Raw genomic sequence first — 21,034 nt, 5'->3', positions numbered from 1 at the left:
ACATAATATATCCAACATATACTTATTTGAACGGGTTCACCTTATATGGATGAGAAGTTCTTTTTCTCCCTTAAACAATTGCACACTAAACGACTAAAGTTTTTATACTTTCTTATTCATTTTATGGATTTAATGGTGTCATATTTCCTATTTAGCCACGCTAGAATAATGTATTGATGAACAGAATTTATTAGGTCAGAAACTTCCTGGAGTGATGGCGGGAATTGAACCAACGAACGGTTTGAGTCCATAGTGACCGCGGCTGTGTGGTTTATGGTTCGTATCCCGCACAACCATTGACTTTTAGTTGGAAATAATGTATAAAGTATTTTGAGCGAATTTAACCCTAACTTGTTACTTTTGGAAAGAGGACATTACTTTTTCTATCAGTTAGAAAATATAAGCAGAAAATGATTGAATTTAAAAATGTGCGTCGTAGTGTTAAATTCCTTAAAGACAAAGAAACTTACAACAAAGTATCCTGATTGTTCTGAACACCACTTACTTACGTTTACAATTTTTATCAAACTAAACATGCTACAAAGTAAGCATTTGGGAATATGTCGTACGACAAAGTTACATGAAAATTAAAAATTCAATGTTAAGCTGGTAAATTTTGTAAAATTGGAATTTAGACTCACAAGATGATGTGAATTGTAAGTACGATTCGTTCTCTATGGTCCGCCTATTGTCGTTGTAGTTCTGCAAATCAATTAATTTGGCCTGCAGCTTCAGTACATGGTTTTGATAAACCCGTATCATTAGAAAATATGTTCCCACCCATAAGGGTGGGTTTTTTCGGAAAAATACTTACTCGTCCAATAATAATAAATCTGGTATATTTTACGAGTGTGATAGCTAACTGGTTAACGAATGGGAAATAGTAGTGAAGAAGATAAGCCTTGGATATCGGCCAATCTTTTCCTCTGGGCATTTCTACCAAAAAGATACAGGATAATTACGGCGAAAATATTTTCTAGTTGATTAAACTCACTGTAAAAGATACAGTTATAGGTTTACTGATAAAATCAGCAATGTGCTATCGGTGATAATGACTGTAAAATTTTTATAGCAATAAGCAGCATCTTATTGACATGGAATGTCACGTGTATAATAGGTAATTATAACATTTATTCTCCAAATAATTCAATAAATAAGTTTGAATGTGTCATACTTAAAATTAGCTCCATTAGAGTTCGTGGTCCGATTGACCAAATAACTTCTTTCAATTAATTAAACTTTATGTAAGGTATTGGTTGAAATTCAAAAGTCATACCTTACATAAAATTTAATTAAATGAAAGAAGCTATTTAGTCAATCGGACGACGAACTCTAATGGATTTAATAAGTAAAATGAAGTATATCTTCACTAAAGCTTTCCGTTGCCATTTCATTTGTCGCCAAGATTCGAATAGATTACACGAGATTTGAAAAATGGCAAAACCGAGGGAAAAATCGAAAGGTGGGTTGAGATGGGAATTCGGTGTCCGAAGTCACGGTAGCTTAAGTGGCAGAGCGGCGCATTTAACCAAAGGTCGTGGGTTCGAATCCTGCTCGTGACACTGACTTTTTTATCTCAACCAATACCTTACATAAAGATTAATTACTTAAAATTAGCATATTTTACAGCAATTTATAACACATATTTTGGTTAGTAAAAATATGAAAACACGCATAAAGATCTAACATATTTTCTATTTTAATGTATTTTAGAATTGTTCACTTTGATTTGTGTCAGAGTAGACGGTTGACAAAATTTTATGTATGTAATATTTTACAGGAAACGAAATAATTCGGAAAACATAATCATACAGAAAAAATACAGCTCAAATATTTTAAGGGAAAGCAAAGGATTGGTACTACGTCCCCGTTAGACGTTTAACCTTGCTTTTACAGTGAAGGATTTATGATTTGGTGTTTACAGGAGCTTTAACCAATCGGAATCTACAGAACTTTTGCATATATTTACACTTTGATTTTTTTTATGACGAAACATACCGTTATGTTTTTATTTAGATTTCAAAAAAACAATGTTTCGCAAATCTTTCAGTTAGTTATATATCATCAATATTTTCCCCATAAAACTTACCAGTAGTATATAATAGATTGATTTTGATAGTAGAAAAAGTGTATATTATCTCAAATTTGGTAAGAATTGTAATATTAGAAATTATTATTTGGAGATAGTGAGATGTGGTCTGGTGTGACGTAAGTTTTAGAAAAACATTTTCTTCATCGTGTCAACGTTTCGATCTTTATTGAGATCATCTTCAGGACATTAAGTGTTTTTGGTTTCTGTGTAGATGTGTCATTCTTGTGGGTCGTGTTGAGAGTATGCTGTTAAATTTTATGGTGTGTTGTTTTTAATTTGGTCGAAATTGTATGCATCTTTTTGATGTTTGTAGAATTTTTTTAAAGTGTCTGCAGGTATTATGTTGGAGACACTGAGTTTTAATTGGTGTAATTTCTGTGTTAATGTCTTACTGTTTTTCATGCTGGTGTTAATTTCTATGTTTAAAATGTTTCTTTTGAAATGTATTGCGGCTTTATGTATGTCGTTAAATCTGGTGTTTGGTTGTGTTAGTGTGGCATTTGTGAAGTTAAAGTTGTTTTGGATGTGAGTAGGAAATACATTGTGTTGTCTGCATTTCATTAAAAAAATTTCTTTGATTGGTAGCCGGTGCAAGTTACTTTTCATTGTTGAGAATGTCTTTCAGAATACTCTTTGCTTGATGCCATATAAAGTTGAAATCTGTTCATAAAATCCTACGTTCTTCGTTCTTCTCGTGTAGAAATGTGTGGTGTTTAGTGGCCGTTAGCCAACGATTGTTTGGAGATCGTGAGATGCGGTCTGGTGTGACTTAGGTTTTAGAAAAACATTTTCTTTTTCGTAGGAACGTTTCGATCTTTATTGAGATCATCTTCAACGCTCAAAGTGTTTGTTTTCGGTGTAGATGTGTCCATTCTTGTGTGTCGTGTTGAGAGTGCCGTGTCAAGGCAAATCTCCCTTTTTTGTGGGCACTCTCAACACGACACACAAGAATGACACATCTACACAGAAAACACACATTTTGAGCCCTGAAAATGATCTCAATAAAGATCAAAAATTCTTTTCTAAAACCTACGTCACACCAGACCGCATCTCACGATCTCCAAATAATCATTGGCTAACGGCCACTAAACGCCACACATTAGAAATTATTTATGATTTGAAAATACAAACTAAAATTCATTGATTAATAGATGTGTCTCATAACGATGTTTCTTTCCTTTCGAAATAATAAATCTAATGCGAGATAAAACAGTAGAAAAAAGTATAAAATTTTGCTTAAATTTCGTTTGACCCTACAATTATTTACGAGAGCGGCATTTGCGATGGATAAGCGACTATTAATAGTAGTTGCGAGTTGGCCACTCATCTGTTAAAGTTCAAAGATTGACAGAGGCTCGGAGCAATTAGTTGGCGCACGGCATTACTTATTCTCTGCGTGGCTTTTCCGAACTGCTCCTAAGCCTCGGCCCAATTTATCACCGGGCTCCTGAAAAAAAATCCTTCCCTAACGATAAATTCGAAAGGGTTCTACTTGGAATTTTTCAAGTTTAAAACCTATCTTTTCTTCTCGCTTTTTCTTTTCGCCCGAGAGAGCTGCCTCGACGCTCATCCATTTTGAGGATGCAGTTCGATTTACTGTGCCATTAAATTAACCCGGCCTAGACTTGGAAAAACATTCACTTTCAGGTCCAGAACCCCATCATTATACTTCCTGAAGTGAACACATGTCAAAACACAAACAATTAGATCTTAACTAATGACTTTATAAGTTGGACTCAAAGATTTACGAGTTTAATAAACTCCGGTGAGCATATCTTTGAATCAAATAATAAGGTAATAAAGAACGGGTTTGTTTTCAAAATTTCTTTTTATAAACTTTTCAAAAGTTCTTTTATGTTAAAAAGCCTAACCTCTAATAACAGTAACGTAAATAACTGCATTATGTTCTCAATACTAATTGAATTTTTAACAATTTTTCAATACAAACGTTGGTGCGTTTGCATCGAAAAGAATCAACGATTCCAAAATGCTGCAGGTATACTTTTTACGGAGCTTGCTCTGACAAATCTAAGATAGATATCCATTAATTAGCAGTTTTTTAATCAGGTTTTGGAATTTTAACATGTCAGTTCTGAGTACTACTCCAAAAGAATACGAGAATAAAAACACTAAAAAATTTATTATCTTTCATTTGCTTATGAACACGTCTATATATCTTTTTGAAAACTCTTTTTGTACAACCCATCTTAAGAAAAAAACTCGAAAATGATGGACAAAGGAAATATGACAAAAATGGATATTGAAAAAGTTCTAGTGACATTTGATCGTGACAGGTATTTATTCTTCAAAACATCGTAAAAAGCACATGTTTACTTTAAAATGTCTCAAAAAGTTGTTTTTGGAGTAAATTACAACTTAAGTTTTTTGCCTCTTCTAAACAATCACGTTTTCACGCTATACAAGGTACAAAGATACATTTTTATCAGAATGTTATATACCAATTTTATAATAATTATTTAGACACATAAAACACATTTTAGAAAAATTATAGCTAAGGTATTTATAGAATAATGTATCGTTGTTGAAAAAAATTCAAGTTAAAAATTAATTTTTTCTAAAATACATTTTTTTCTAATTAACATTTTACTTTCAGACAATTTTCTTAGCCACTACTTCTACGCATATATTCACGAAATACATAGAATTTAGGCCATATTGAACATACAGTATTTGAAAAAGTACACCAAAGTGCAGGGGTTTTCCTTTAAGGATCAGCCTTTTCATTACCTGTGATTCTTGTAGGACCCTTTTCTTTATTCATGGATTTAGAATGTTTTTCTTATTTGTTCGATTAAACCCTAATGATTTTGCAAGATTTTGAGGCTGTGCAATGAAATAAGTGGTCTCTTATATATATAATCAAAGCCTTTCAGAAGAAACAGTTCATCGATTTTATTATAGCTACGAATTCTACCTAATTTGGACTTTCCAGCCTGCATTTTGTTGTTGTTGCTCTAGTAGCTAAAGAACGTACGTCTGCTTGCTAATTTTTCTCCCAGTTCATAACCGAATAGAATCATTTTGTGTCATATTATACATTGCATGTAGACACGTCGGCATACCAATAAATTAACACAATTAAACTTAAAAAATACTTAGAAAATTATCACACTAATGACTAAAGTATTGAGGCCTCGAAGAACTAAAAAATTAATTTAACGACTAATCGTTTTGATAATAGCCGGGAGATCATTGAAAATCTAAGTTCCCATGTGTGAACCACATTTATCAGAACATCTACTATTATTATGACCTAATTTAAAATCATTCTTCGAGCGAGTATTATATGAATGAATTGCCAAATTAGTAGTGAAAATGATTTGATTATTTTAAATGAAAACGGCAATTCTGTAAATGTATGGGTAAGTGAGAGTAATTATTTTGTTATTTACAAAAAGCTGACGGCATCAGTACCTTATTCCTACACCACTCATTATGCAGTACTATTTCCCCAAAACATCCCAAAAAATTCCCCATCAGACATACGAGAGTAGTGATTCAAATTTAGTTGTCTGCCCGGTTCTATGTATGCGTCGGCTCGTAGAATTCACCCGTATATGCATTGAAAAAACAACCCTGTTTAATTTTGTTATAAGTTCATTTATATGAGCTTCCCATGTCACTGAGGAATTAATATTCAACCCCAAAATTCTTACCGAGCCGGCCCAACACAATTCCATACTCCCAAAATTTAAAGATTGGGCGTCAAATTTATCATGAAGTTCATACAAACCGTCTTTTTGATGTTGATTTTTCAATCCACTTTTTTGCTACCAAGTTTTTATTTGATGTAACGACTCTTTTAAGTTTAAACTAGTTCAGTCGCACTTGAACCAACTGTAATTATAGTGGCATCGTCCGCGAATAGACACGATGATCCAACCTTAACACTAATGAAGTCATTGGCACGAGAATTGAGCCCTGGGGGACGCCTGTAGTAACAGGAATTGCCTAAGAAAGATATCTATTTATAAATATTTTTTGATAGCGATCAGAAAGGTATGGCTTAAACCAATTCAGGCACACACCACGTACACCAAAAGATTCAAGTTTCCTAATCAATAAGTTTAAAGTTGACAAGATTGAAGACCTTAGTTACGTCAAGTCAAGTGGCCCCTACCACTAAAAGATTTTTTATTTTTGAACCTATTATATTCTCATATATATAATAGATATTATATATGTAATCTTCGATGGACAGCAATTTTCGGATTTACACTGGAATTTTGAAAATAAATCAAACCTTTCAACGTTTAGGCTATATATTAACTTTTCAATGACTTTATTGGGAATATATAACAGGGCAATAGATCTATAATTATTCTGCTCCCCTTGTTTATGAACAGGCACAACCTTTGTTAGTTTTGGCTTTATTGTGTGGACGCTAGGTTCGAATATACAATTATATATAAACATAACAACGCCGTCAATGCTTGCACCTTAAAAAATCGTAAAAGAAGTTACACTGGCGATGAAATCCTCGTATGATCGGTTAGTTCAGCAGCTATGCAGCTATTAAAGCATTACAACGTAAAAAAATCACATCAAACTTGTCAGTGAATGCATCAACAATTTCCGAAATTTGGAAAAAACGATAATCTGATGATATCTTGGTACCAGGACACGAAGGAATTTCGAGTAACCTAAAACCATAAACACTAGCCACTAGCCAGAGGAGGATCTGCAAGATCTACAGGCCTTCATGAGCTATCCCCCCCAAAAAAAAAATCCTAGCAAACTCACGGCTACCATTAGATATTAGACGGGGCTAAACTCAGAAGAGTTTGGTTACTATTAACCGGTCACTGGCATCTTAGAAAACATCCATTCAACAGCGCGTAGATTATGCAATGGGAAGGAAGAAATGACTACCAATGTTCCAAGCCCCTTCAAATGCGAAGCAACTGCTCAATGAAAACATAACCTGGGATAAAAGAAAATTCAGAGAATGGAATTGCCACAAGGACAGATAATAACCTAGTAATTATTAGAATGGCCGAGTCACTGCTCTTAACCAAGGAAATAGGAAAGTGCAATTAGCCATAAGGGACCTTACCTTTCCTTGGGATCAAATACCTCCTACTTTCTAGTATTCAGCATCATCATCTACATCATTATTATCTTAAAATTATTGATTAATTAATGTGTAGGTCTTTTTCTTCTACAAACTAATAAGATTACTTTAATACTTTAAATATATTGGTATATTAATAAAATTTACTTGCTTATTGTAAACTTTTCATTCAATGTTTTTTAGTATAATACAGGAAGGACAAGATCCAATTAGTTGAGTATCGTGGAAGGAGTCTAACCACTTTAAAATAATTTTCCAAATTATGCTCAATATAATTCCAATTCTTAGCTGGGATTCGTAAATATTGCAGAAGTAGAACGCTCTAATCACTCTGTTTCGGCGATCTCAGCTTTTTGAATTTTATTTTATTTATTTATTTTTTTGGTGAGAACAAGGGAATGTATCAAAATTGAAGCTAACTTTAGCAGACGATCTATTTCCCTTACTTGTACCCTTTGCAAATAAGAGAAGTGTGTGGTGATTAGTGACCGTTTGTTGATGATTATTCAGTAATCGTGAGATGCGGTCTGATGATATTATGTAGTTGTCAGAAAAAAATTTTCTTCATCGTGCCAACGTTTCGATCTTTATTGAGATCATCTTCAGGGCCTGGGATTTACAAACAATGTTTAAATTTAACAAAAATTTGCATTTTATAAATTCACTTTTTTCCACATCCTACATGTTTTTGTTAAATTTAAATAATGTTTGTAAATCCCAGGCGCTGAAGATGATCTCAATAAAGATCGAAACGTTAGCACGATAACAAAATATTTTTCTGAAACCTACATCTCACCAGACCGCATCTCACGATTTCTGAAAATTAATAAGAGAAGAAGTTTTAATGAAATATTATGTAAACATGGTAACCATATCATATTAAATCTGACATATCTGGGCTTAACACTGTATACAAAAGTTTACTAAATTTTCAAAAGTGTCGGGAAAAATCTGACTGTTGTAATATTTTTAACCTTTTCAACTTTCTCTTATTCCCTATAAAAATTCCGCTTCTCACTATAAAGCTCAATATTTTGCATGATGATTTAAGGTCTCTATGATTGCGTTTTCCTGTTTTTATTTGGTTTATATTTGAAGTGAAAGCATACAAAGCATACCATACTGCAGATACAAAAATAATATACTAACGACAAAAAATGAGTTTCTATTCAGTTCTAGTTGAAGACAATAAAAACGAACTTACAGGTTAGTCAATATCATTTCAGGTTTATTCTATCAACTACAAAAAATGAGTTTTTTTTTTTTAGTTCTAGTTTAAGACAGTAAAAATGAAGTTATATATTAGTCCATATTATTTCAGCTTCATTCTATAAACCTAATTTTCAATAAAAACTTATAAAAGTAAATATATTTATATATTGCAACAAACAAGTAAATTGTAGATATTAAATCGTTATCGTTAAGTAAACGTTAAGAAATAAATTTTATAAAAATAAAAATATTTGTCCAACTATTGATAAAAAGATCAAAGAGGTTCATCTTGCAGTCCGCGTTCTTTTCTAATTAATCAAAAGGCTAAAATTAATCATAGGGTGGATTCAATGGCTGATGCCACACCTCATCTCGCATGAGCCGATTCACGCCGGTTTTCCACCGGGAATTCACCCCCTTTTGCATTTACCGAATCGCGGCTAATCACGCCATGTCGGGCCGGCTGAATAAAGTCATGAAGATAGCCATCTAAGAGAATTATCACCAGGGACCGTTCATATTTCTCAATTCAACGCCATGTCCTGATAGCATAACTCATGGAAAATGGAAATAAATGTTCGTTATTTGCTTGCATTTCAAAAACAAAGATATACGATTATTTTTCGTGGCAATCCGTTGATAAAGTTATTACTTACACGCGTTACATATAACGTATTACTTTACGCCTCGTAAATCAAAACCCATTGATAAGGGGGTAAGGTTTTATAAGAAATTCTGACACTATCTTGTGTAGAATTATGCCACTTAAGTTGTATTTATTCTTTATTAGTTCGTGTGGCACGTATAACATTCAGTCCAAATTATCGCCACATAATGGATAAATAAAGGTGACAAAGATTTGGTCTTGCTTTTTAGAATCTTATTAAAGATTTTTTCAAAATCTCACTAATTATTATTTTTACCACAGCTATGATACAGATACTTGTATATAGATTACTTTGTCGCAAAAATTTAACTTATCAGTTAAATGTTCAATCATTCAGGCTTATTCGTACAGCTTTTCATATTCTCTTGTTTAATTCACATCACATGGAATATTTTATGGGTTAAAAATACGAAGTCTTAGCATCCCTTACTTCAGGACTTAGAAGTTATTTTTAGTTTAATTTTGTTTTAATTTCAAAGCACGGGAGTGATATACGCCAGCTGCAGATAGAAAAGGTTCAGACGGAGCCTAATCTAAGCCATATTATATATTACCCGGGGCCTAGGTTATGTTGAGGGTAGACGATTCATTGCTGGGTACTGAAAAGAAGATTGACGAGAAGTACACGCGTTCACCTCAGGTATAGGGGTTTTATTTTATTTAATTTTTAATTAATTTCATTGCACCTACAGTTGTTTTCCATAATTGGATGACAGGCAAAATTTATTTTAGGATAACCATAGGTATTTGCAAGGCTAAATATCGGTGTAGTTTTGTTTATGGTAAATTAATATAGTAGGAGTATTCATGATATTTTTGTGACTCCTGCTATAAAAAAAAAAGTTGAGTATTTGTTTCGTAGTAATTCAGTACAGGTTCAAAACGGCGCAGCTGGCAACACTTAGTTCAGATCGAACTGTCGTGCAGGTTTAGCACGCTTAGACTCCGTGTAAATTCATCTAAATACATTGGGGTATTCACGATGTTTGTAAGATGTTAACTAGTGTTAACTCGAACAGAGAAATGTACAGCAAAATCGTGAAGAAAGAAGGGGGCTCTTTATACATGCACATATTTTAAACGTTAATTTTTCCGCAATGCTGCGCGTGGTGATTGGTAGAACCAGACATAAAGCTATAACAGTCCTTGAAGGCTTGTTGTTTGTTACGGTTTTCTTTTGTGTTAAATTGTAAGATGCTAGAAGTTAATAAAAAAGAAAAATTAATCAACTCTTTCTTTCAAAAAGCTATCAATGCACTCGAACAGTACTAACAAATGACACGCTTCAATTCGTGCTGACATACCTAACTTGTATCCTATCGTCTAACAGCCTACAATTTTATAAGATAGGGGATGAACCTATTATGAATGAGAGTATAAGGACAGGCCCGAAATTAATAAAAGAAATGTATTGGTCTAATTTAATTAATTCGTATTTAAGAATAAAAATACATTTCAACAAAAAACAGCTGTTAAATTCATGGCTGCCATGTTGGTTACCTACGCTCTAACGGATAGTAATGTGATTACTTTTTCGACCTAACATCTAATATTGGCCTTGGCCTGTTAAATCGAGCAATATTAACTAGCCGATTCTTAGTCTACGTCATCATTTTTCACCATCTAACATGACCTAACATACTTAACAGGGTTAACACAAAGATCATGAATACCCCTAGTATCATCATCAGTGATCTACTCTGGGTTTAGATTCAAAAACTTGTATTATGCGGTTATGGCATCATCCACAATATCAACGCCATCTTAGGCAAAAAGACATGGTAAAAGTAAGGAAACTGTAGAATTTGCTGATTGGGTACAAACAATCCGATCACCTCCTTCTAAAGCGTTGAAAGAAAGTAATAAAGTAAGATTTGGTAAGAAAGAAACAACAGACTGGATCAAATTAAAGGAAGAAACCACGAATCTTAACATGATTGGCTGACTGGCGTTTGAGGAAAATTGGTATTAACCAACACGATAGTGCAGATTTTGGAAAAGAAGAGAGACCTTCGCACCGAGTAAAAGACTGTGACGCCAACATTAAATTTATCCGCCGGAGAAAATGCTGTGTAGTTTTTTTGTGACCGTACAAGAAATACAACCACTAATAATCAAATTCATTGATGAAATGGGACAGCGATGTGCAGATACAGAACAGCGAATAGCGCAGCTCTCGAAGTTCCCAGATGCCTAATCACTCCGAACTTTTCCAACATCCTCGAGTGACGAAGCTCTGAGGTAGGCAAAGGCTGGATAAAGTATGTTGGTACCTATTCGGTACACCACAATATGACGGACAATCTCCCAAATGCAACTGTTTTTAAGTGTAGTGATGTATTGTTCTCTAGGTATTCCCCAGACACTTTCAAAACCATCTGGACTGTTAAGGGTCACTCTGTCTCATCGGTGAATAAGTTTTTCTATTATTTATAGTTGCCGATTTGTGTTCACTTACACTCTTTACAGTGTTCTTCGTCTAACATTTGATTCTGAGATTAACATTCTCCAAATACGAGTAATCAATTTTTAATGCCAAAAGCTGTTGAATTTCACTTCCAGATTATATGATTTAATCAAACAGCCCTCTACGAGAGTGCTGGTTCTGGAAGTTCCTGAATTTCGTCGCGTCGAGTGATTCGTAGTCTTCCTGTACGTATTAATGGTCTTTCACACTGATGTATAATAAATGGCAAGACGACCAGCGATATAGCGTAATCCATAGTTCATTAAAAGTAACGATTCTGACGGATTTATTACAGATTAGACGATTCGTCATGACACAAACAAAATTAACAGAATAAAAAGTTCAGAAAACCCCTGTAAAACCCGTTTTAAGGAAACGGTGAAAAGAACCAAGAAACACGTTGATTTTTCGTTTCGTAGAAAATAGTTATTAATAATGATATTACTATATGACTTTACCCAAATAACTCACATGATAAAACAAAAAATGCGTTAAGGCTAAAAATTAAAAAACATCGTAATTTATAGAGGTTCCGATATTTTTTGCAGAAAAGAATATATTGTACCAGGAAAACGATGGCGGATACTGAAATAGAACGCATTATTTATAATATCTTTTGACAAAATTAAGAAAAAAAATTCAGGAGTTTCCTGTAATTAAATAGCACTTACAAACCGTTTTGGTAAAATAAACCATCAATCGTTTTATCTAATTGATCAAATTGCAGTAAAAAATGACCTCTTAGTCAGAACTTCAAAAACTGTTCAATAAGTATTTTCTAATCATCTAACAAATTGATCTAAAAATTCTAAACAAAATATACAGATGTTGATGTATTTTTGTTATATTTTGATTATTCGGACTTTTCTTTTCAGTAAACCTATTGTTGAGACAAATATAATAAAAATTTCAAAAGGGAGTTATTATAATGAATTTGTGCAGAAAATAATAATTTAATTACCAAAAATATGGCATGACACGTTGGAATTTAATTAAATAATTTATATTTTATTGTTTCCTTTTCTCATTGTACACCGCTCATCAAAAAACCCACCATCTGGGTTTTGCACGAAAAATTGGCCAAATTTAGAAACGTATATTTTCTCAGCCTTTTAAGTCACAGAGCTGCGCTAGTTCTTTTTTAAAAAAAATCTTACTCTGAACAAAATGGATTTTTAAATGTTTTCTTAGCTTCAAACATTCATCGGTAAATTCAAAAATTCGAGAACATGCTACTTTTTGCACTTTTTGAATGACTGAAGTTATAAAAACATTTAACAACCCCTTGCGCTCAGCGTAAAATTTTCTAAAAAATGCGACCTAGCGTAGTAGGTCGGTGACTTAAATGGCTCAGAAAATATGCATTTTAAAATTTGGCCATTTTTTTTGAATGGGCAGTTTATTTTTATAAATTATTAGCACACATTAACCGACTCTTGGAAGGTTAACCCATTAGGGAAAAAAATAATACAGTTTTTATCATTCGTATCACCCAAAACCTATTTGCATATCAAGCTTTTCCAGACGTTATGGCGATAAGGACAGAACGTGGGTAGCCTGCATCCAAAGCGATTGTCCCCTTTTTTTCTATCTTCCTCATTCTACTCTCAACGCAGATCCTCCCTATTTTGCTATGCTCGCAGTCGAATTTTCGAATCCATTTTTGACCTAGAGTGAGCTCTGAAAGTACTTCTACCACGTTCGTTTCGTTATGAATGGTGGATTCCTTTTTGGGTAACCTTAACTAAAAATATTTTTTTTAAACAACCGTTATTTGTTCGTTTCCCCGTAAGAAATTTTATTTATTAATCTAATTATCTTTGTAGAAAAACTTTATTTTTTGTTTCCCATCTATGAGGCTTTGAAATATCAGTAGAGCGCAAATTATTTTGTTTTTATTTTTAACAATTTCTTCTTTTTTTTTTTCTTCTATTATTCAATTTTTTCTTCATCGTCTCAAAATAACATTGATCGACACCTCCATTCCAAAAGAGAGATGAAAGTCGAATTTCTTAATTTTTCGTAGTCGATTTCCTCAGGCTCGTCTAAAAAGGAGGAGCTTTCGTATCCGACGGTCGTCAGGGCAAATGGCCCGGATGAAATCGTAATGACATGGTCGGATCGATCCTTGCAGATTGCAAGAGGGTTGCAAGGATCAATGATATTGCTTTGTACGCTCAAAATCAAAGGTTTGATAAAAATGTACCACATTTTATAAGGAATTTCTTTTTAAATAAAACAATAAATATATGTTATGACCGGATACCGGACAGAAGAATTTTTCCTAAAAACGTCTTAAGTAAAACTATAAAAAAATGGATCAAAGAAAACCAATGTGAAAAACAAATTTAGCAAAAACAATTTTAAAGTTATTCAGATATCGTGAGATGCGGTGCGGTGTGATGTAGGTTTCAGAAAAACCTTTTCTTTATCGTGCCAACGTTTCGATCTTTATTGAGATCATCTTCAGGGCCTGGGATTTACAAACATTGTTTACATTTAACAAATACATTTTGGGATATGGAAAAGTGAATTTATACAATGCAAAATATATTTTATATTCAAACAAAGTATTTCTACTCACTATTGTATTTTAAAGTACACTATCAATTTGTGGTTTATTTCAAACTATATGAATTTTTAGATTAATCGTTATATTAATCACAACTTGTATTCGTGGTCCTGGTATCTAGCCGAAGGTCGTGGTTTCGAATCCCGCTCGTGACACTGACATTTTATGTCGACTAAAAACCATAATTAATTGAAAGATATCAATTGGTCAAGCGGACTACAAAAACAAGTGGATTTAATAAGTTAAAATGAAGTATACTTCACTAAAGCTCTCCGTGGCCATTTCATATGTCGCCGAGAATCAAATAGATTAAACGACATTTGAAAAATGACAAAAAGGAAGGAAAATTCAAAAGGTGTGGTTGACATGGGAAGTTGGTGTCCGAGTGGATCGAAGTCACGATAGCTCAAGTGGTAGAGCAGCGGCGTATCTAGCCGAAGGTCGTGGGTTCGAATCCCGCTCGTGACACTGACTTTTTCATCTCAACTAAAAACCTTAATTAATTGAAATTAATCACAACATTCTAATCTTAATGTAAACCAAATAAAACGAAATCAGAACTTCATGAGGTCTTGTAAAAAAATATTTTATTATGGTGGTTTGAATAAAATTAGCCTAAACACCGGAAAATCATTTAGTGTTAGATTAAAATTTAACAGTGTTGTCTCTCTCTCACTCTCTATCGCACTCTTTTCCTCCTCGCCTCCTATCTTTTTTCCTTTATCCTTTTTTGTTTAAATTTACGTTGGTTACTGTGTTGTGCACCATCGACAGTCATAAATTATAAGAAACTGTATAAACCCCCGGGCACCCGGAATATGTCATCGGGTTCGGTTCGAGAGCAATTAAGTGAGATCCCCCTTCCGCCAATGGGACAATTAATAGTCGCTAGGCATAGATTTATTCGCCGCAGTACATCGGAAAGCTGGCGTAGGGATGTTTTAGGTTCCCGGGCATTTCGAAGTCGAGGGGTGCCAGGTGAAGAATGGGCCTTCATCGTGTGATGCATGCTCAGCCGGGATGACAAAATCCGTCATAATAGACATATGTATATACAATAATCACCCCCGGGCCATCAGCTTCTAACACCGCAACGATTGTCTATCATCCATCCTCAACTCTTCTAACGCCAGCGGCACTGATTTACATGACGACTTTAATTTGAATGTAGTAGCTTTTTTTGGTAGCTAGTGAATCAAGATGCATCGTTTTTCATCATTGCTAGCCCAACCATTGTGTTCGTAAAATTCGTAAAAGGACTCGTAAAATGGCTTAGGTAAACACTTCAATTGAATAAAAATAACGCCTTTCATGTAAAAGCCATGGCATAGAATCATTTGCATAACTGTATCCATACATAATAACAAGCTTTTCCTTATTATGTTTTTACGAGGGTTCGCAACAGCAGAAGTCATCAAAACCCTCAGGGTGCCGGTGTTTTTGAAAAATACTTAAAAATGGGCTTTTTTCAAAAACACCGGCACCCCGAGGTTTGATGTAACCTCTGCTGTTGCGATCCCACGTAAAAAAATAAATAAATAAAAAATATACTAAATATTTATTCTAATAATTTTTAAAACGTTTATATGAATCTAATTATTTATACAATAATGAAAAAAATATGACATGGATTAAATTACAAAAAAACTTAAAAATATAAATTGTCGTTATTCGGGCCAACAAACAGGACATATGTAGATATATTTTTCATTGACCGAGTGTTGAAAACATAAGCCGTGGAAAGTTGGGCTAGTTCAAAGCATCGAAAATTAAACTGTCGAAAAAATATGCAAAGTTCAAATCGGTGCTTTGAAATGGAAGAAAACTCTCAGGAAATCGCCACTTAACCGTTGGGTTGAAAATGATGAAAAAGGGAAAATCCCCGTGTTAAAGCGATATTTAGAGTGCCGTTTGGAAATTGTTTTAAAAGAGCCGGCACTCACGCACAACTCAGAGGCAATTATAACACTTAGAGATAACTGTCCTATTGTTCTCTGAAAGCGCACACTTAGCCTTTTAGCTGTCACTTCGTCTTTTGTCCGGGCTGTTATCTTCTTCTTGAGACGGGGGCCAAAACGGAAGCTGGAGGAGAAAATTTTAACCCCGCCGGACAAAAAGGTCGATGAGAAATGGGCGAAGTTGCGGAAGACCCTCGCGGCTTCTTTGGGATGTTATTGATCTTAATCTACTCCTGCATTTCAGAAAAACACAGGCTTATTTAAAATGTTTACAAAGAAAATTAATTAACGGCTTGAGATTCTCATTTAAGAACACGATATTTCTAATGAACTACCTTTTTGAATCTATTTTGGAAAATTTTTGAAGCTCTAATGAACTTTTTCATATTTCTTTAATATGCCATTTCGTGGTTAATGTGAATATAAGTTTTATCCCTTGGCCTTAAGACGTTCAACATGCCACTTGCGGCAATAAACATGTGCAAGTTGTATACTTATAAATTTAATTATAATTTTCCTAATTTTACGATAGAAATTTAAGGTAATTTAAGCTTTTGAAGTAATTAAGTGCTTTTAACTACCCATCTACGTATTAATTTGCTTATAAAAAGATAAATTTATTTGTCTCTATGTTTATTTATCTTTCAACTGTTCTATGATCGATTGTGTTCTTGTCAATTAGTCCGAGAATTTATACTTCTCATAATGTCCTCTAAGACTCCCCCCTCGCAAATATGTTTTAACAGTAAAAACCAAAATAAGCTTAAAAATCATTCTTTATATGGTATTCATTGATTTCCCCACAACAATAGACATATCTATTTTGCTACATAATTGCTCATATGGCCCGTATTGGCCAAGACTTTCATGCCAGCTGGGAATGTTGCCTCCCAATTTTCTAAGAGAGCAACTTACTATAGGATAATTATTCAGAAATCGTAAGATGCGGTCAGACCGCATCTCACGATTTCTGAATAATTATCGATTAACGGTCACTAATCATCACATATTACTATAGGATATGCGGCGGATTTCCTAGCCAGACAGGGATATTTGGGTGAGGATCATTAGATGCCAGCACAGCTTAATGTAAGAACAGCTCCCCCCCGCTTAGAATAATCCCTTGCAACCTTCTGCGAAGTCATAGGGATACTTGGAACGGTAGACATTCTTGAGCATCTGGCAGACTTGTTCTAGTATTCTTAAGGCACCTCTCGTTCGGGGCGATCTCGCCGTGTGTGCTAAAAGTACTCCGACATGACCCTCATTATTTGATTCGCAGGAGAGGGATCATGCTCACCCGATTAAGAATAGGCCAAGCGAGAGTAACACAAGAATACTTACTTACCTTTAGGCCAAAGACCGCCAATGCATCCGGAATGAAGGTAAATGTTGGTCAATGTGTCCCACGTAATTGAATATTGTCATTTTTTGACTCCATAGAACGACCGTGAAAAACTACCACCCGATAATAGAATTGTGCACGTGCACGTATTGATAGATATCTCATTTTCTGTTCCCTTTATGGTTTATTGAGATTTGTTAATGCGCTTGTGAGCGAAAGGGATGATAGTATAATATTGAGAACCGCATCGACCCTCAATAAGATTTTCTGTACAGTAATTTATAGGGTGATGGAATACTAGTGTGTGTGTGTGTGTGTGTCTAACTTTTCAAACTGTAACATTCTGAGCTTAAATGACCAAGCTATAACATAAATTTTCAGTCTCTGGAGGTAAATTTCGTCGGCAGGATGGACAAAAAACGAGGCTTTACAGAACTGCCAAAACACGAATTTGCCAAACCGTGAGATGCCGTAACATAAATTTTCTATATATGTTTATATATGCACATATTTGTGCACAATTGAGCTTGTATAAATCAGCCATCGGTAAAGCAATAACTTATTTAATACATTATATTGAATTGTTACATTAAATTATATTGATAGATAAACATGGAGTAATTCATAATTTGAATCAATCTACTGAAATACTTAAAAATTAATTTAATCTAGCTGTTTACAAAGCTGTCCAAAAACCTGATTGTTTAACCACTACATTTTTGTTTCAGGGTGAATGTTCACCGTTGAGGTTAAACCAACTTTTTCAAGGTAAGAAAATTACACATTAATGAAAAAAATAATCCAAAAAAAAATTTAATATCTAACGTTTTTCCTAATAAGAGAAATAAGAAAATGAACAAAGTAAATATGTCATCTACGTATATTCGGGGTTTATTTGTCAACCTGCTTTTCGTTTAGCAATTTAGCTTAAATTTAAATTGCTTCGCTCAAATACATTTAATTTCTCAAAGGCTTTTTGGACGACGACTAAGATTATCGCTATTAAAGCAGCGGTTAGTTACACTTCCCCTTAATTCTACCATTAACGTTTGCGGCGAGGCGAAATGGGTATTTAATATGACGGGAGGCAACGATTAGACGGAATTCACGCTGCCTCTTGTAATTTTTAGTTATTACAACTAATTCTAGTCTAATTATTTTGTTAACTACTTAGCAATTAAATCATAACTGACAGTTCTGCTTACTCGTAACAAATCTAATTAATATTCTTATACTTACAAAATTACTTAAATATTTGGTTGTTTTTCGTAAGTAATATGTTTCCACGTTTATATAATAGTCAGGGGGAAATGTTTCTCAGAAATTAAGAACTCACCGAAAGAGCACTAAAAATCACAGAGCAATGATTTCACAATAGGGCCGCAAAGAAAAAAAAACCCACATTAATTGTAACAACAGAAATATGGTACATGTTAGAAAGTGAGGATGAACACCTAGGAACAAAAAATAAATTACAACCAATGGCAGAAGAACCCTATCTATCGTTTTCAAAAGCAAAAATGGGTTATTGACTATAGTAATAATAAAACCTAAGATGTCTAGTTAATCGGTGGGCCAAAGCTCAACAAAATCAAGCTATCAAAATTAGCGAGTGTGCAAAGATTAGCAAATCTATGTATTACAGGGGTAATGACAACAATCCCATCGACTTCCTTAGAAAAGATTATTTGGAGATCGTGAGATTCGGTCTGGTATGACGTACGTTTTAAAAAAAACATTTTCTTTATCGTGCCAACGTTTCGATCTTTATTGAGATCTTCTTCATGTGGACATCAAGTATTCTGAAGGACATCGCCAACAATGAGAAGAAACCTGCATCGGCTATCATTGAGAGAATATTTTGTTGAAATGCAAACAACACAAGGCCCTGATGATGATCTCATGTGAAGATCGAAACGTTGTCACGATAAAGAAAATGTTTTTCTAAAACCTACGGCACACTAGATCGCATCTCACGATCTCCGAATAATCATTTGCTAACAGTCATGAAACACCACACATTTAATTTAGAAACATTATTTATTCTTACAATTAATTATTCTTATTATCTAAGGTTTTTCGATGATGTTTACTGGCTGTGATATTTGTAAACATCTAGACATGTCGTAGTTGTAAAGTTGAAGAGGAGAGTAAAAAAAAAGTTCTCATTGTTAACATGAAAATAAAAGAATTTATGTTTATAAACTTTGAACGTTTATAAATCAATAAGTACAAAAATGTGTTTTTGGTTCTTTTACATATTTGATGTCAATTTGGCCAATACTAAAAATGTATATATTGAGATATTTCCTTTTGTAGAGCACTGTAGAAGGTTCAATAAAGTGCCGAAAGCTAGGCGATTATTTAAAATTAAAAATATCTTTCTTTGACCACAGCCCTGATAACAACTAATAGAACATTATCTGCAAAATCGATAAAACTACAAAACATTTATTCTATACCCATTGGAAACAAATGTAAGAGGTGAAGTTAGCAAATGCTCATGCAGACTATACATAATACAATTGAGTTCCTTTTTTATATATTTTTCTTTTTCATTTTTTTAATCATTACCTATATATTACAATTAAAAGTTTTATTTTTAACAATTTCATTATTTACAAACCATAATTATAAAATGTAATTCTTTTTTTCGTTTAAATTACAACAAATATATATTATATTATAGCGGCCAGCAATTGAGAATGAAAAATCTTTAAAACATTTAAAAATTAAATTTTATTATTAACTTCACTAATTTCGTGGTCCGCTTGACCAATTAATACATTACAATTAATTAAGGTTTTTAGTTGAGATGAAAAAAAGTCAATGGCACGAGCGGGATTCGAACACACGATCTTCGGCTAGATACGCCGCTGCTCTACCACTTGAGCTATCTCAACTAAAAACCTTAATTAATTGTAATGTATTAATTGGTCGAGCGGACCACGAAATTAGTGAATTTAATGATTAAAATGAAGTACACTTCACTAAAGCTCTCCGTGGCCATTTCATTTGTCGTCGAGAATCCAATCCGATTACACGACATTTGAAAAATGGCAAAAAGGAGGGAAAACTTAAGGTGGGGTTGATATAAGAAGTTGATGTACGAGTGGATCGAGGTCACGATAGCTCAAGTGGTAGAGCAGCGGCGTATCTAGCCGAAGATCGTGGGTTCGAATCCCGCTCGTGCCATTGACTTTTTTTCATCTCAAATAAAAACCTTAATTAATTGTAATTTATTATTGACGATTATTAGGAGATCGTGAGATGTGGTCTGGTGTGATTTGTTCTTACAAGTACAAATACTTTGATTGAGTCTAAAATTTCTATCATTGTATAAATTCCCTTTTTTCGCATCCTACATTTATTTGTATAATTTGAACCATGTTTATAAATCTCAGGCCTTGAAGATGATCTGTATAAAGATCACAACGTTGGCACAATCAAGAAAATGTTTTTATAAACCTACGTCAAACCAGACCGCATCTCACGAGCTTCGAATAATCATTAACTAACGGTCACTAAACACCACATATTTAACTCTTGGCAATAATGCTAAGAATGGCGCGCATGATTAATTACATTTTGGAAATTATTTAGCCACAAGTGAATAAACTGGGTCT

At 33.7% G+C, this 21,034-nt stretch overlaps 1 long non-coding RNA gene across 1 annotated transcript in view; it reads left to right on the top strand.

Annotated features, from left to right (window-relative positions):
* The window catches only part of LOC106666836, a 175,680-nt gene extending 157,422 nt beyond the window's left edge, over nt 1-18,258 (top strand). The window contains exon 4 of the long non-coding RNA XR_002910931.1: nt 18,137-18,258. This is a non-coding gene — a long non-coding RNA (uncharacterized LOC106666836). The remainder of the gene's footprint in view (nt 1-18,136) is intronic.
* The last annotated feature ends 2,776 nt before the right edge of the window (nt 18,259-21,034 follow it).

The sequence above is a fragment of the Cimex lectularius genome, unplaced genomic scaffold (genome assembly GCF_000648675.2).
Source record: "Cimex lectularius strain Harlan isolate CLEC.00 unplaced genomic scaffold, Clec_2.1 scaffold2, whole genome shotgun sequence".
In the NCBI taxonomy this organism is placed as follows: domain Eukaryota; kingdom Metazoa; phylum Arthropoda; class Insecta; order Hemiptera; family Cimicidae; genus Cimex; species Cimex lectularius.
This window is presented reverse-complemented; position numbering and strand designations above follow the sequence as displayed.